Below are 11,144 nucleotides of genomic sequence, written 5' to 3'. Positions count from 1 at the left end.
TTTCTAGTACTGCTCCCCAGCCTGAAAGGCTGGCATCTGCCGTTAATACTTTCCGGACGACTGGTCTGAAGGATCTTTCTTTCAACAGATTCTGGGTTAGTAACCAAGTGAGGCTTTGGGACACTCTTGGGGACAGCTGCATTGGCAAGTCTAAAGCTTGAATTGTTTTGTTCCAAGCAGACAGGGTACTGTTTTGCAACAGTCTTAAATGAAACTGGGCATAGGGAACTGCTTCGAATGAAGCCACCATGGTTCCTAGCAACCTCTTGCAAAGACGAATAGAGGGATCACCATTTGACCTGACCATCCGCACCACACACTCTTAGAGCCCTTTCACACTGGGGCGGGGGCGTTGTCAGCGGTAAAGCGCCGCTATTGTAAGCGGCACTTTACCGTTGGTATGCGGCCGCTAGCGGGGCGGTTTTAACCCCCTGCTAGCGGCCGAGAAAGGGTTAAAACCACCGCAAAGCGCCTCTGCAGAGGCGCTTTGCCGGCGGTATAGCTGCGTCGTCCCATTGATTTCAATGGGCAGGAGCGATGAAGGAGCGGTATACACTCCGCTCCTTCACCGCTCCGAAGATGCTGCTGCCAGGACTTTTTTTACCGTCCTACCAGCGCATCGCTCCAGTGTGAAAGCCCTCGAGACTTTCACACTGGAATTAAAGCAGCGGCTGTTTCGGGTCGGTTTGCAGGCGCTATTATTAGCGCAATAGCTCCTGCAAACCGCCCCAGTGTGAAAGGACCCTTATGGACTTGATCTTTGCCTGAGACAAGAACACCTTTTCCTGGGCTGTGTCTATGATCAGATCCAAGTACTCCAGCTTTTTTTGCAGTATTAAGAAAGATATCTCTAGGTTGAGAATCCAACCCAACTCTTCAGATAGCTGGTTGTAGTGTGTACGCTTTGCTCCAAATGAACCACCGACTGATCTATTAGTAATAGATTGTCTAGGTACACTACGACTTTTATGCCCTGTGCCCTTAACCTAGCTAGAGGTGGGGCCAGCACTTTGGTGAACACCCGGGGTGCTGTGGCTAGCACGAAGGGTAGGGCTACAAACTGAAAATGCTGCTGTTCTAACTCGAACCGCAGAAACTTTTGATGAGCGGGAAATATAGGGACATGCAGATATGCATCCCTAGGGGCGTAGGGGAAAGAGCCCGTTTAAATGAAGGGCGTTTATACTTTCTTTTGACTGGCAAAAGAGTACTTTTCCCACTAGAAATTATTTGGATATATTTGTCCAAGTTTTCTCCAAATAGTCGCTCCCCATGAAAAGGGAGCCCAATTAAGAGGTCTTTACATGGTGCGTCAGCTGACCAAATTCTATGCATATGCACAAGCATAAGTGTAAGGCGGGACACTTGGTGAATAGAATCTTTAATAGCATCTATGGCAAAGCATAATGCTTTTGGTAGTTCAGCCAAATCCAAGCTTGTTGTGCAGGAAGCTCTCTAAGGGCCTGTTTAAGGCCTGATTCACACCTATGTATTTTAAGTGCTTTTTTGCATTTTGCAGATTTGCGCCACATGGTTTCCTATGGAACAAGTTCTGTAGTGCAAATCTGCAAAATGCACTAAAAATGCATAAGTGTGAATCAAGTCTAAATTGGTCCTTTAGGCTGGATTCACACCTATGCATTTTTAGTGCTTTTTGCATTTTGCAGATTTGCACTACAGTCCATTTAACATGGTTTCCTATGGAACACGTTCTGTAGTGCAAATCTGCAAAATGCAAAAAGCACTAAAACTGCATAGGTGTAAATCCAGCCTTAGGGATTGACAGACGCTTATTGCAGCGACTGGAGACTGAATAATGGTACCTGCCATGAAAAAAGTAGATCTTAACAGGGATTCCAACTCCTTATCTGTGGGCTCCTCAAGCATCTGTGCATTGTCTACTGGACAAGTTAGGCCTTTATTCACATTGGAAATCGCAGTGTCAACTGCTGGTATTTTTCATCTTTTGGAGAATTTCTCCTCCAGGGCATAGAGAATTGCAAATTTCTTAGGAGGGAGAAAATGCTTATCCGGGTGATCCCATTCAGCAAAAATAAGCTGTTCTAGTAATGCATGTGCAGGAAACGCATGCAAAGGTTGAGAGGGTTTTAACCATTTATGGACTGCCCGCCGCAGTTTTACGTTGACTGTTTGAAGGAGGATATCGTTGTTATGGCTGCAGCTAGTTGCCATAACCCTGGTATCCTCTTCTTCAGTGGGCGGTCTGCTACAAGATAAAAGTTGTCTCTGCGGCGGATTCGCCGTGAGATCACTTTTATCGGTGGCGGGAGAGGGGCCCCCCTCCTGCCACGATCCGGTGCCCTCCGCCGCTTACTGGAGCCATCGGTAGCGGTGGAGGCGATCGCGTCTTGTCGCTTGCTGTGCATGGAGACGAGTGAGGGGAAGATGGCCCCCACCTGTCTCCATGACACTGCAGGGAGGAAGCGACATCAAAACGTCACTTCTGCCCACAGCTCTTAAGGGGCTATTTTTTTAAATGACAATTTTTTTTTTTTTTTTTTTATTGCATTTTAGTGTAAATATGAGATCTGAGGTCTTTTTGACCCCAGATCTCATATTTAAGAGGTCCTGTCATGCTTTTTTTTCTATTACAAGGGATGTTTACATTCCTTGTAATAGGAATAAAAGTGACAATTTTTTTTTTTAAAAACTGTGTAAAAATAAAAGGTAAAATAAATAAGAAGAAAATTTTTTTTGAAAATGCGCCCTAGTAAAAAAAAAATAAATAAATAAAAAGCCATAAAACTATCCCCTATTTTGTAGACGTTAAAACTTTTCGGCAAACCAATCAATATACACTTATTGTGATTTTTTTTTTACCAAAAATATGTAGAAGAATACGTATCCGCCTAAACTGAGGAAACAAATTTTTTTTATATATTTTTGGGGATATTTATTATAGCAAAAAGTAAAAAAATTGCGTTTTTTTCAAAATTGTCACTTTTTTGGTTTATAGTGCAAAAAATAAAAACCACAGAGGTGATCAAATACCACCAAAAGAAAGCTCTATTTGTGGGAAAAAAAAGGACCTCAATTTTGTTTGGGAGCCACTTCGCACAACCGCAGAATTGTCAGTTAAAGCGACGCAGTGCAGAATCGCAAAAATGCTCTGGCCTGTGGCCAGCCAAATGGTCCGGGGCTGAAGTGGTTAAGGAACCCAAGGAAGAAACCGAACTTTCAGGAGACTCCGTTAGAGGTAGCATGAAAGCAGAACAAACCATCTCTGTAAGAGATTGTATCAGCAATTTCTCTGATTTGAGAGGCTAAAAAAGGTTCATCTACCGTTGTTTCCTCCGCAGAGGAATCATCATCAGTTTGGTTTTCCTCCTGGTCGTGGAGGAGGGGGATCTAGCACGCTTCCTATCCATCTGAATGGAGGATGCGATTAAAACCGCTAATCTTTCTTCAGTCACTTTTACAGGGGCTGAGATGTGAGAAGCAGTTGCACCATCAATTTGTTCCAATGGTTCACCCTGGCTTGCCATAACTGGTAATTCAGGCGAGGATGACAGCATGGAAATGCGACTCTGGATCCTAGTGCCTGGGGGTGAAACCTTTACTTTTTTGTTTTTTGTGGTGTCTTTTTTGATAGGCCTAGTCCTAAGTACAAAAACAGAGGCACTATACAAATTGCACTTAATCGCTGAAAATAGTCATGACATTTAAAGCCACTATAAAATTCAGCCTAGTGCTGGGAAAAAGGTGTTGTTCTTGTATCAGGAATGCCAGTTTGCAACCCTCCGACAGCTCTTGCGTCCTTGTGTTGCAGGCTGCTTGTTTTCTCCTCGTCAGCTGAGGAGAGACTGTCACATCTGTGTTGTATTTGATTTTAGCCTCATGTCCTCATGGACGTTCACGGCATCGCACTTAGGCCCCGCCCCTCCAAGAAAAAATTCTGCCCCTTTTTACTTTTAAAATGTTCCCACGCTTGTGCGCAACGTTTTCGGGTACACCGACCCAACACGAGGGGGGGGGGAGCAGGGACCCAACCAGCAGCATGCACAAACAACAGTGAAATCAGCCACAGTTAAAACAATTAGCGGAATTAGCAGGACCTCCGCACCCCCCCCCCCCCGTGGCACGGGGGGGGGGGGGATAGTGTAAGGAGGGTACAGCACTGCTGTCCCCCTAACCCTCTGGTCCCATCAGGGGGAGAAAGAAAATATTTTTGCAGATTTCCTTTACCTTGAAAGTCTCCCTCCACACACTACTGCAACCAGACATGGACTGAGCTTTACAGTGAAGACAAAAGATTAAGGTATGTGCATAGACTCCCTCTAGTGGAGATTTAAGGCATGACAACATTTTTTCCCTAATGGAAGAAATACATAGGTGTTTTTAACACCCAAGTTTCTTCCCTTACCTTATCTCCGCTGCAGGATTTGCTGAATTAACAGACAGTCCAGCCTTCACCCATCACGGTGGGCTGCGTTTAGCAAACCTTCAAGGACCGGGTCCCTAAAACGTGGTTCCAACTCCCTTGGACCTGTAAAACACCTTATCAGGAAGCTTTAGGTAATGTAGCAAGACCTAAACCCTGGGTCCCCGGGGTCCAGCCCTACAAAGAGAGGCATCACAGGCAAAACCTCGTGCTTCGGATACAAGGCCCCAGGTACCATCCTTTTAGGCCTTAGTGGCACTTTGGATGGATCTAGTCTTTATGGAGGCTATTTAAATCCAGCATGGATCCCTCCAGTGGAGTTCCTCAGAGAACATCTTCACTCGTGACCAACACCTTAGACACTGGCGAAAAAACTGATGTGCTCCTGGAAGGAGGAGGAGTTGTATAGGGAGTGAACTTCCTTGATTGGGTTTAACCAGTGTCAACACCTGATGGTAGCCTATAACCCATTAAGTAATTACTTAAGGCTCTGTGCCCCATGATGTACGATAAAGAAATTATATCTCTCTCTGTCTGGAGTCCATACCTCTCTTAATACAAGAAAGGATTTTGCTCGCTTTGGAAACAGCAGCTTGGCATTGCATGCTATTATTGAGCTTACGATCTTCCAAAACCCCCAGATCTTTCTCCACCATTGATTCCCCCAGTTGTACTCCCCCCCCTAGTATTTATGATGCATGCATATTCTTTGCCCCCAAGTGCATAACTTTACATTTATCAACATTAAACCTCATTTGCCACTTAGTTGCACAATTAGACAGTGCATTGAGGTCAGCTTGTAAATTGAGACATCCTGTAAGGATGTTATTCCACTGCATGGTGTCATCTGCAAAGACAGAAATGTTACTTTTATTCCCAGACCCAATATAATTTATAAAGATAATAAAAAGTAAAGGTCCCAGCTCTGAACCTTGGGGTACACCACTGATAACCTTAGACCATTCAGAGTAAAAGTCATTAACCACTACTCTCTGAATTCGGTCTTTTAGCCAGTTTTCTATCCAGTTACAAATTGATCTTTCCAGGCCTGTAGACCAGGGGTAGGCAACCTTTTGGCACAGTGTGCCGAAAAATGTTTTCAAAGAGATTGAGCATGCCGATTTTATAACAAAAAAACGTCAACTTCACAATCTCAATCACAAAAAGGATTTTTTATAAAGTAAATGCTATAAACTACTTTAGTAGTGATAAATTAACATCCTGCACACTCATGCCTCAGATCAACCCCAATTCCTGCAACTCCACACCTCAGATCACTGTACCCCCCTGCTCATCTGTCTCCACCTCTGTACCCCCTGCTCATCTGCCCCACCACTGTAACCCTCTGCTCATCTGCCCCACCACTGTACCACCCTGCTTATCTGCCCCACCACTGTACCCCCTTTCTCATCTGTCCCACCAATGTACCCCCTTTCTCATCTGCCCCACCACTGTAACCCCCTGCACATCTTCCCCACCTCTGTAACCCCCTGCTCTTCTGTCCCACCACTGTAACCCCCTGCTCTTCTGCCCCACCAATGTTCCCCTTTTTCATCTGCCCCACCACTGTACCTCCCTGCACATCGGCTCCACAGCCATACCCCCATGCTCTTCTATCTCACCGCTGAACCATCTTCTCATCTGTCCTAACACTGAACTTATCTGCTCATCTGCTCCACCACTGTAACCCCTTTTTCTCATCTGCCCCACCACTGTACCTCCTGCACATCTGTCCCACCACTGAATCCTCTACTCATGTGTTCCACCGATGTACCTCCTTTCTCCTCTGCTCCACCTCTGTACCCCCCTGTTCCTCTGCCTCACTGATGTATCTCCTTTCTCCTCTGCCCCAACACTGAACCCCCCCTGCTCATCTTTCCCACCACTGTTACCCCTACTTATCTGGCCCAACACTGAACCCCCCCTTCTCTTCTGTCCCACCACTGTAACCCCCTGCTTTTCTGTCCCACCGCTGAACCCCCTTCTCTTCCCTCCCACCACTGTACCTCCTGCACATCTGCCCCACTACTGTACCCCCTTGCTCATCTGCCCCATCGATGTACCCCCTTTTCTCATCTGCTCCACCACTGTACCTCCCTGCACATCTGCTCCACCGCTGTATTCCCATGCTCTTCTGTCTCGCTACTGAATCACCTTCTCATCTGTCCTAACACTGAACCCTTCTGCTCATCTGTCCCACCCCTGTAACCCGCTTTCTTATCTGCCCCACCAATGTACCTCCTGCACATCTGTCTCACTTCTGTAACCCCCTGCTCTTCTGCCCCACCTATGTTGCCCCTGCTCTCCTGCCCCACCACTCTAAACCCCAGCTCATCTGTCCCACCAACACATATCCTTTCACATCTGCCCCACTACTCTACCCCCTGCTTTTCTATCACACCACTGAACCCCCTTCTTATCTGCTCCAACACTAAACCCCCTGCTTTTCTGGCCCAACACTGAACCCCCCTGCTCATCTGGCCCAACACTGAACCCCCTGCTCATCTGCCCCAACACTAAACCCCCCGCTCATCTGGCCCAACACTGAACCTCCCTGCTCATCTGCCCCAACACCAAACCCCCCTGCTCTTCTGTCCCACTGCTTAACCACCTTCTCATCTCTTCCACCACTGTACCTCCCTGCACATCTGCCCCCCCACTGTACCCTCCTGCTCATCTGTCCCACCTCTGAACCCCTCCTGCTCATTTTCCCCACTGCTGTACACTCCTGCTTATCTGCTCCACCAGTGTAGTGAAAGGAAGCCGAGATGAGACGCATCTACCTGTCCTGGCACACTCATCCTGCTAATCCACCTCTCGCATCCAGCCCATGTGCTTGTATGTGATGTCCCATACAAGCATCTGGAATGGATGCGCAATGATGAGCTCAGGAGCATTTTCTGAAAGCATTGGGCCTGTGTGCAGGATCATAAGTTTGGCCACTGCAGCTGAGAAAAAGTGTGGCGCTCTGCGCCACAGGAAAAGTTGGGTGTGGTTTTCATTGCGCTGAATACTGGCTGTGGCTTAAAGGGACACAGAGTGCAGGGGTTCAGTAGTAAGTGACGCAAAGGTTCAGGAATAATTTCAACAAAGTTCCCAGAAGCTCAACAGTAATTCCTCAAATTGTCCCCTGATTGTGGTTTTCTAAATCACAGTGAAATCCCTTTTTTTCTGAGACTGGTAGTGGCAACCAAGTGAGTCAGCTTCCTCCAGATGGTGGGCGGGGCTAACGGGACTGTGATTGGCTTTAGCAGTGGCCAATGACAGTCCTCCTCCTCCTGGATTGCACCCAATCTCTTCCCCATCACAAAAGCTGAGGATCACAGCTACAGCAAAGTTAGGGAGTCAAACAATGTTTCCCATCTATTACAATGTGTGGCGGCACAGTGCCTCTCCATTAGTGCAGGTGCGGCGTGGGGAATTCTGAAACTGGAATGCATTCGTTTCGCACTGACACTTCCCTGTGCTGCTCTGCTGATAGGGAGGGAGTCGGGTGCTGGCAAAAGAGGCTTTATGTGCCACGGGTTGCCTACCCCTGCTGTAGACTTTAACTAACACATGAGCCGTGTGTCGGGAACTGTGTCAAATGCTTTTGCAAAATCCAGGTATACCACGTCCACAGCCACCCCTCTGTCCAAGGTTTTACTTACCTCCTCGTGAAAAGAAATCAGGTTTGTTTGACAACTTCTGTCTTTCATGAATCCATGCTGTCTGTTGCTTAAAATATATTTTTTTTTTTCAGCAAGAACGCGTCTATGTGGTCTTTTATTAAATTCTCCATTATCTTCCCAACCATAGAAGTTTAACTAACCGGTCTATAGTTACTTGGTAAAGACTAATCCCTTTTTAAATATGGGCACCACATTGGCCCTACGCCAATCCAGCGGTACCATTCCAGTCATTAACGAGTCCCTAAATATTAGAAACAATGGCCTCGAAATGACAGAGCTCAATTCTTCAAGGATCCGTGGGTGGATGCCATCTGGTCTAGGTTTTTTTTTTTTTTTTGAAAGCCCATGGCATGTGAAACACACTAATAACTTCACCCGATGCCAAAAAAAATGTGCACACGCATAAAGAGTGACAAACAAAAAAGTGCAATGGGTACACAAGCCCTCTAAAATCAGAGGGCCTTGCGCTGAATCCCCCGGGGCACTAGGCTCCTGACAGGGACAAGGGTACTTACACTTGGTCCATCTGGCCGAAACCAGATGGACTCCTCTCTCTGGAGGGCCTTGCCGAAACAGACCCACCCAAGTACTCGGTGGAGCTCCCCCGAAGGAAGACCTCATGAGAGAGGGCGAACTAAGCCAAAAGCCCATGTCCACCTCCTCCCAAGACTTTCAGGGCAGACCCGAGGACCTGCAACCCTATTAATCACACAGTGCAACAAACCGTGTACAACACAAAAATACAAAAAGTGACACACAAAGGAAATAAAAAGAAAGTGGGGGAGAAGGAAGTAGAGCAGAGTGAAAAAGTGGCCATTGTGCAATACAATGGCCAGGCCCTCCGGGCAGGAATAAAAAATTCCTCCAGTCCCAGCCAAAAGGCCCGGCCCAGGAGGCAGGTGCAAAAAAAGTGTGTAATGGTGCAGTGACCGTGATGCCACAAATCAAAGTGACCCTCACTCACAGTGATTTTATGGCACCCCTGGACTGCCACTCCAGGGGCACATACAAAATAGGCTTTCGGTACCAGCCCTGACCAACAACCCAGACCACAGCAGCCCCCACCCCCGCCAGGAAGGCCTGAAGTTCTGGAAGCTTGGTGAGAGCCCTTTGTCATCAGGCCCCACCGTCGCTCCCATCACTCCTTCCTAATTACATTTGGGGAATACTAATCGCTCCTCCAGCTAGAGAGGAGCCGGTGTTCTCTCCCAAAAAACTGACCGGAGCTAGAGCTACCCCAATCTAGGCCAAAAGGCCAGGGACCCGATCCTCTGGGTCAGACCCAATGCAGCACCCTTCCGGACGGCACCGACTCGGCCCCACTGATGCCAGCAAAGGAGGTCCAAACACCGGCACTGCCAGACCGCCCTTCCAGGTCCAATGACACCATTGGATTTGCATGTGCCCTCCCCACACTCGGGAGTTGCACAGCGCCTCCTCTGGAAACTGATAAGAACAGATACTACAGTTGATCTTAGCCAAAAGGATCTGGTCCAGGTGCTTCATCCACCTTTATTCTGTCTATAAATTTTTGGACCATATATCACTTTTGAGCCATTGTGGATCATTTGGGGCTGTATCACTACCACCCCCATTATGGACATGAGCTCCTCCATGTTCCTTTGTATACACAGAGCTGAAGAAAGTATTTAATAAATTTGCCTTCTCTTTCTCCCCAGTCACACCCACTCTAGATTATTTTGTAAAGGGCCTACATGTTCAGACCTGACCTTTTTACTATTAATATATTTGAAGAATTTTTGGGGGGTTGTCCTACTATCTTTTGCAATCTGTCGTTCGTTTAGAATTTTTTCATCCTTGATTTCCTTTTTTCATATTCTGTTACATGCTTTGTAACATTTAAATTTCATTTTTCTTTTTTTCATTATTTATAGCCATTTTAACTTTGGCCGTGAGCCACATTTTTTTTTAGCCTTTTAAACATATTGCCCATGGGAATATACGTTGCAGTGAGTTTATATACAGTCACTTTGAAGATTTCCCATTTCTGTTCTGTGTATATTGATGCCAATATCCCCCCCCCACCCCCCAGTCTAAGTCCTGAAGAGCAGGCCTCATCCTTGGAAAATTTGCTCTCTTAAAGTTAAGTGTTTTTATCTTACCCGTATGTGTTTGTTGCTTACAGCTAACATTAAATTAAATCATGGTCACTTCTACCCAGATGTTCTTTTATATGAATATTGTAATAAGCTCTGCATGGTTTGAGTTTACCAGGTCCCTCAGAGTGTCATTTCTAGTCGGGGCCTCAATAAACTGGACCATAAAATTGTCTTGTAATAGGTTTATACATTTTAGCCCTTTAACTGTCCCAGCAGTGCCATTACTCCAGTCAATTTCCAGGTAGTTAAAATCCCCCATTATTATCACTGTCACAGCCTTTGCAGCCCTTTCCATCTGTGCAAGGAGCTGAGTCTCCACCTCCTCACTAACACTGGGAGGTCTATAACAAACTCCAAATGATAACCTTTGGAGTATGCACACCCATGTACAGTTCCACCCATAATGCTTCAGACTCATCACACTCTCCATCAACTAGGTCCTCTTTCACACTCGCTTCGAGATCACTTCTCATATAGAGACAGACACCACCGCTCCTCCGTTTTACCATGCCTTTCTGAAAGAGAGCATAGCCAGGAATATTAACAGCCGAGTCATGAGAAGAATGAAGCCAAAATTCAGCAATACCAATTAGATCATATTTCTCCTCGTGCACCAGAGCTTCCAACTCACCTATTTTGCTTGGCAAACTTCTGGCATTGGTGAACACTTTAATTCATTGTCACATTTTGCAAACATATGTTCTGTAAAACAGGAAAAAAAAAAGAAAAAAGAAAATCCACTGCAAGGGTTTACTGCTTGTTTATCCTTAGAGGACCGGGTACAGCGTTTTTTTTTTAACCTGATCTTCCACTCCTGCAGGCTCCTCTGCATTGCTAGGCAAGGCCCTGACAGCTGCTGTTTCCCTGGGGAAGGTCCTCTAATGGCACCAAGATTGATGCAGAGTCCCATAACCCTGCAATGGATATGAAAATGGGGGGGTGTGGCAGGCA

The sequence above is a fragment of the Aquarana catesbeiana genome, linkage group LG03 (assembly GCF_042186555.1).
Source record: "Aquarana catesbeiana isolate 2022-GZ linkage group LG03, ASM4218655v1, whole genome shotgun sequence".
NCBI classification, from domain to species: domain Eukaryota; kingdom Metazoa; phylum Chordata; class Amphibia; order Anura; family Ranidae; genus Aquarana; species Aquarana catesbeiana.
Note: the sequence above shows the minus strand (reverse complement) of the source record.